Source organism: Lucilia cuprina, chromosome 4 (genome assembly GCF_022045245.1).
Source record: "Lucilia cuprina isolate Lc7/37 chromosome 4, ASM2204524v1, whole genome shotgun sequence".
Taxonomy (NCBI): domain Eukaryota; kingdom Metazoa; phylum Arthropoda; class Insecta; order Diptera; family Calliphoridae; genus Lucilia; species Lucilia cuprina.
The window spans coordinates 87,689,055-87,695,853 of NC_060952.1; the positions used below are offsets into that span (position 1 = coordinate 87,689,055).

Here is a 6,799-nt window from a genome sequence, read left to right on the forward strand (position 1 = left end):
CTGTTGAAAAGTATTTTTAAAAGGCTATTGATCAATCTCTTGCCTTGAAAACGTCTATTTATTTATCTACTAATTTGTCTATTTTATTAATCATCGACTTAACTGTTATAACCTATTGATAGTATAGAGTGAATTTCAATCACCTTCATATTATCTATTTTAGTATAAAATCTAGTCTTGTATAATAACTTATGTAGTATAGTGTCTAGACTAGATGCTAGTCTATTCTGTAGTCTATTGTCTACTAAAGACAATGTTTTAGAAAATATTCTGGTTTTTAATCTAGTACCTAGTTTTATGTATATTTCTGAGTCTAATAAATTATGAATTCTAGTGATTAGTTATGAAATTTTAGTCTAGAATGTAGCTTTTGTTCTAGATAGGTCTCTTATGTGAGATCTATTTAGTATCTGTTTTTATCTCTAGTCTAATTTCTAGTCTAGTTTCCAGTGTAGTGTCATGAGTAGTCTCTGCCTAGTGTGCGATCTATTGTTATATCTCGTGTTTAGTATAGTTTATATTTAATGATCTAGTAATTGGTTAGTGTCTTTTGTAGTCGTTTGTACAGTACAGTATTAGTCTGGTATCTAATAAAGGTTCTAGTCCAGTTTTTAGTTTAGTTTCCAGTGCGGTCTCTATTGTACACTTTATCCCAGTTTGAAGACTTGACTCTATACCAACACTGTCTGATCTATTCTTAAGCCTAGGTTATAGCTTATACTCTAGTCTAGTTTCTAGTACAGCCTTTTGTTTAGTATTTATGGTAATCATAAGCCTTAAATGACTTTTGTTCCCAGTGTTCTTTCAGCTTGATATCAATTTAAAAAGTTTATTTAATAAAAATGTTAAAAATATCAAACAAAAAGGTTTTCTATTAAAAATAACCTTTATTTGTGGTCTTTCTTTAATGAAAATAAATTTGTAAATTTTACTTTAATATTAAAATGTATTTATTTTTTCCTGCCAATTTGTTATTATTGCAAATTTTCTATACAAATATACAACATATTAAATAAAAATATTGTTATTATTTTAATTAAAATTGCGGTTGGAAAAAAATGCTTGTTAAAATACATATGTATATATATACACACACACACACTCATACACATTTTGTTTTTATTGTACATTGCAACTGCAATTTTTATAAAAATATTATAAAAGTGTGTATAATTTAATTAAAAATTTTGTGTAATTACACAATTTAAACATGTGTTAATAGCACAATATATATAAAATAGTATATAATATAAACATTTATATATGAGTATATAATAAATAAAACTGAGGTGCAAAATAAACAATGCAAAGTTATATATGTACGTAAGTGCATGTACTTTTTTATGTATAAAAATAAATTCATTTAACGTGAAGAGATAATAAACTCTAAACTTGTTTAATAGCAATTTATAAATTTTAAATACATACTAAATAAACCACATACATGTGTAGCTATCTGTTTATGGATAGCTACAAAAGTACCACTACATTCAACTACATTTAAGTTTATAAACCACTTGGTAGTATGATTGATATTGTTGTAAAAGCATGTAAAACATATATTGTATAAATTACTCATAAGCTTTTATGATTTATTTTTATATGCATAAAATTAATGTCTGATTTTTTTTAGCAAAAATAATTATCATTAATATTATCGTGGATTTATATCGCTATGTATTAGTCATGACGTATGATTAATATTTTTCTGATAATAACAATTCGTTAACACTCATACGCCATGTGCTAATCTAATTAGTTTAAAGGAGAATGTGTATACATCAAATCCCAAGAAAAACACCGGGTCTGTTGTGCGCTCCTTAACCAGTTTCTCAGGTGGGAGTTGAACCCACCACCTCCGGTCTACCAGACTAGAACGCTAACAACTAACCTACCGGAGCCCAGTGTGCCAATCTATGTTGCTATCCTTATAAATGTTTAATTTTCTAACGTTTCGATTAGTTTTGAGAAATTTGTAACTTAGTTTTAGTTTTTAGCTTTCTCTAGTCTAATTTCTAGCAAAGTCTGAATTCGAGTCTATGGTTTAGGCTCTAGTTTAGTTTATAGTCTAGTTCAGTGTTTAGTCTAGTCTCTAGTTCAGTTTCTTGTCTAGTCTAGTCTCTAGTATCTAATCTTTTCTATAGTCTAGGCTATAATTTAGTCTCTAGTCTAGTTGAGTGTTTAGTCAAGTCTCTAGTTTAGTTTCTAATAAAGGCTCTTGTATAGTCTCTAGTCTAGTCTCTAGTCTAGTCTATAGTCTAGTCTCTAGTCTAGTCTCTAGTCTAGTCTCTAGTCTAGTCTCTAGTCTAGTCTAGTCTCTAGTCTAGTCTCTATTCTAGTCTCTAGTCTAGTCTCTAGTCTAGTTTCTAGTCTAGTTTCTAGTCTAGTCTCTAGTCTAGTCTCTAGTCTAGTCTCTAGTCTAGTCTCTAGTCTAGTCTCTAGTCTAGTCTCTAGTCTAGTCTCTAGTCTAGTATCTAGTCTAGTCTCTAATCTAGTCTCTAGTCTAATCTCTAGTCTAGCCTAGTCTCTAGTCTAGTCTAATCTCAAGTCTAGTCTCTAGTATAGTATCTAGTCTAATCTCTAGTCTAGTCTCAAGTCTAGTCTCTAGTCTAGTCCAGTCTCTAGTCTAGTCTCTAGTCTAATCTCTAGTCTAGTCTCTAGTCTAGTATCTAGTCTAGTCTCTAGTCTAATATCTAGTCTAGTCTCTAGTCTAGTATCTATTCTAGACTCTAGTCTAGTCTCTAGTCTAGTCGTTAGTTTAGTCTCTAGTTTAGTTTCTAGTCAAGTCTCTAGTCTAGTCTCTAGTATACTCTCTGGTCTAGTCTCTATTCTATTATCTAGTCTAGTCTCTGGTCAAGTCTAGTCTGTAGTTTAGTCTCAAATCTAGCCTCTAGTCTATTCTCTATTATCGTCTCTAGACCAGTTTCTTACCTAATTTCCTGTCTAGTTTCTAATTTTTAATCCAGTTTATTGTCTAGACCATAGTCTGTAGACTATTTACTAAAATAAATCAAAATTTTTTAAATTCTTTTTCCACTTTAACTTCAACAACAATTTTAATAAATCTGCACACAAAAACACACTCTATTACACTCAGTGTAATAACGTTTACCCCTCTTTAGCAAATTTTATGTGTTTAAATTTGAGTCAGCATTTTAAATAGATATTGACATTATTAAATATCATGGGGTTAATAGTATACATTACAAAACCTAATAGATACCAACACACATATAGGATATATCATATATATCTTTATAGTAAAGGAAAAAAACCTTTATGTGATGGTTTTAGGGTGTTATGGCATTTGAAATTATATCCAACCATTTGATAATAATATTTGTTGCATATAAACGTTTATTAAAAAGGAAAGACAATACACTAGTGGGTGAAAGAGTATTGTACCAGGAAAGGGCAACAATATGTGTAGAACACATGAGTGGAGGAGTTGAGAACCATGGTAAATTTAGTAATGATTATAAACATACTTACTATAAAGTATGGCATTTAACGGGTTTTTTCTCATTGTTATAAAATTTAAAATACACAAAAGCCAAAGGGTGTTTTTCTAACAAATTTAGCATTGGAGTGAATACAGACATGCATGTTGTTATTTACGTACGTGTATGTATTTAGTTTTCGTATACATATACATATATGTGTATGTATATGAATATTGAAATTATGTGACATTTTTGCATACACATAATTTTGCATTTTATTTATAACAAAATATATTTATACATTTATAAATAATATAATATTAGAGGTAAGCATATTACCACTTGATTTTTTGTTTAAATAATTTAATTTTGAATTTTTAATTTATATCAATTTGCAAGAATTTTGTAAATTTACAAATAGATGTTTGATGTTGTCTAATCTGAAAATACAGCCTTTCCTCTATTTTCTAGCCTAGCTTTTATTTTGCATCTTTTTTAGTCTGTAGTCAAGTATGTACAATCCTTAGTTCCAATCTTTGGTCACTAGTTTGGCCCCTGCTATTTATCTATTGTCTACTCTAGTTTGTGGTTTAATATCATGTTTTAGTATTGAGTATAATCTTAGGTTATGTCTACATTTTGTAGTTTAGTTTTAAGTCTACACTATATTATAGTTTCTTGTTACTCTAATTCATTCCGCAATTTAGTCTCTAGCTTAGTCTACAGTTCCTTGTCTGGTGCCTTATTAAGTCTTTGTTTTAGGTTTTAGTTTGTACTCTAATCGATTGTCGTTGGTCTAGTTTCTCAACAAAAGTTTCTCAACAATGCCTTTTAAAACTTTTGATTCATTCTGTGATATGTAATATAGACTTGAGTCTAGTGAATCTAGTCAGTTTCCTGTGCAAGTCTATACTCTATTCTGTACTCTAGTGTGTTGACTATGGCATATTGATAGTTTTCTAGTCCTTAGTATCTGTTACAGTTCCTTGTCTGGTGCCTTATTAAGTCTTTGTTTTAGGCTTTAGTTTGTACTCTAATCGATTGTCGTCTCTATTCTCGGTATAAGTCTCCAGTTTAGACTTTAGTACATCTAGACTCATTTTCAGACCTTGGTCTAGTTTCTCAACAATTCCTCTCAAAACTTTTGGTTCATTCTCTGATACGTAGTATAGACTTGAGTCTAGTGAATCTAGTCAGTTCCCTGTGCAAGTCCAAACTCTATTATCTACTCTAGTGTGTAGACTATGGCATATTGATAGTTTTCTAGTCCTTAGTATCTGTTCTACTCTTTAGTAAAGTTCCTTGACTAGTGCCTAGTACTGAATTTAATCTAGACACTTGTTTATTTTCTAGTGTACTTTAAAGTCTAGTCTTCAGTAGATGTTTGCAGACTAATCCGTAGTCAAGGTTTTTTTATCTTGTCTTTAGTTCAAATTATAATATAGTTTCAAGACAGTGCAAATTCTAATTTTGTTAGTCTTTAATTGACTATATTGTCTATACACAAGATAATTTATAAAATATCACTTCGGGGATTCGAAGAGAAATTAACCGATTTTATTAAGTATAAAAATTTTATTAGGAATCAAAGTTGTTTCGGGCATAAACCTAAAATCAAGACTTTGCAGTAGATTATTATGTTTTGCTTTAGCTCTTCTTTAATATAAAAGTTTTTTGCATAATTTTCCAACTTTAAGCCCAACAATTTGTTTATACCTCTAATACATCAACAGTTGTTTAAAGTATAAAACTAATACAATTCTGTTACACTAAGGGCAACAAAATATCTAGATACATATACTATAAGCTTAATATTGAATATCCTATTAGTTTGCAGTTTGAACGTGGCCAAATATATAGTTTTTTCTTTGTTATTACTATGCCAAAGAATAACATTGGCATAATATGCATATTTGAAAAAATTAAAAAAATCATACTGTTATAAATATAGACAACATACATATGCACATATATATTACATGTAAGTTGGTTCATTTTTAAATATATTCCACAACTATATAGTTTGGTCTGCTGCTTCTACTATATGGGTTTCTGGTTGCTTTACGGTAGAATTGTTGGTTATTTATATTTGGAAAGGATTCATATAAATGTTACCATAATTTAGTTTATTTAAAATAGAATATTTCTTTAATATATAAAGTGCAGTAAATACTTATTTATATACATATATAAAACAGTCAATCTAATGCTTTATTATAGTATAGTGTATATATTTGTGTATAGACTATTACTATAATATTTTTACAACTATAGATATACTACACTACTGGTCTTGTAATATTACAATAGAAAGTATTCTTATGTGGTTGCTTTTTGTATTTTACTAGGCTTTAGAGCCTTTTTAGTGGTTAGTTGCAAGTTTTAAGTTATACTTACTTACATATGTATATGTTGGTGTATATATGTATGTTGCCCTTAATGATTGTATTAAGTGTGGGTGTAATATTATAATAGTTTAAGTGCATTTTCTATAATAATACGGTTATTACCTTTGTATAAAGTTCAAGAAACATTATAGGAGGAGTTTCATGAGCACATGTAAATGTGTTTGAATAATTTTTTGTATGGTTTGTAATTAGTGATAATGTATGTATGTGAAAATAAGAAAAGTAGTTAATTTGAAGTTATATTAATATTATACTAATATATTAACACCAAAATCTTGAGAGAATTTTACACTAAGTATATACTCAACTTCGACGTAAAGTCTTCTGAACATAATTGTTTTATTTCAGAAATGTGATAGACATAACAAAACTAGAATATACTACACAAAAAAGAACAAAACTAAGGGATAGACTATTTGATTTGACTAAAGACTTAAATAAAGATTACACCTATTTATATACTATATATATGATAAATAGATTACACTATAGACTTGACTACCAACTAGGCTAAATATTGAACTATAACTCGTCTAAATATATATTACCGAGTGGGCTATAAACTGACTACAGATTAACTACAGACTGGGCTATATTCTGGGCTATGGACTAGCCTAAACGCAAAGCTATATACTAGACTATTGATTAGGCTAAAGACTAAACTACAACTAGGCTATATACTGACTGCAAGCCACGCTGGACTAAACTGCAGACTAGTGTATAGCGAAGGCAATAAACTAGGCTAGACTAAAGACTACACTATAGACTATAAACTAGACAAGAGGCTAGAATATAGACTAGTCTATAGTCTAGTCTATAGTCTAGTCCACTAGACTATAAACTAGACTATAGACTAGACTATAGACTAGACTATAGACTAGACTATAGACTAGACTATAGACTTGACTATAGACTAGACTATAGACTAGACTATAAACTAGACTATAG

At 29.3% G+C, this 6,799-nt stretch overlaps 1 protein-coding gene across 1 annotated transcript in view; it reads left to right on the forward strand.

The window, feature by feature from the left end:
* Positions 1-6,799, forward strand: part of LOC111680687 (cell adhesion molecule 3-like) — a 172,794-nt gene that overhangs the window by 69,802 nt on the left and 96,193 nt on the right. The window lies entirely within an intron of this gene.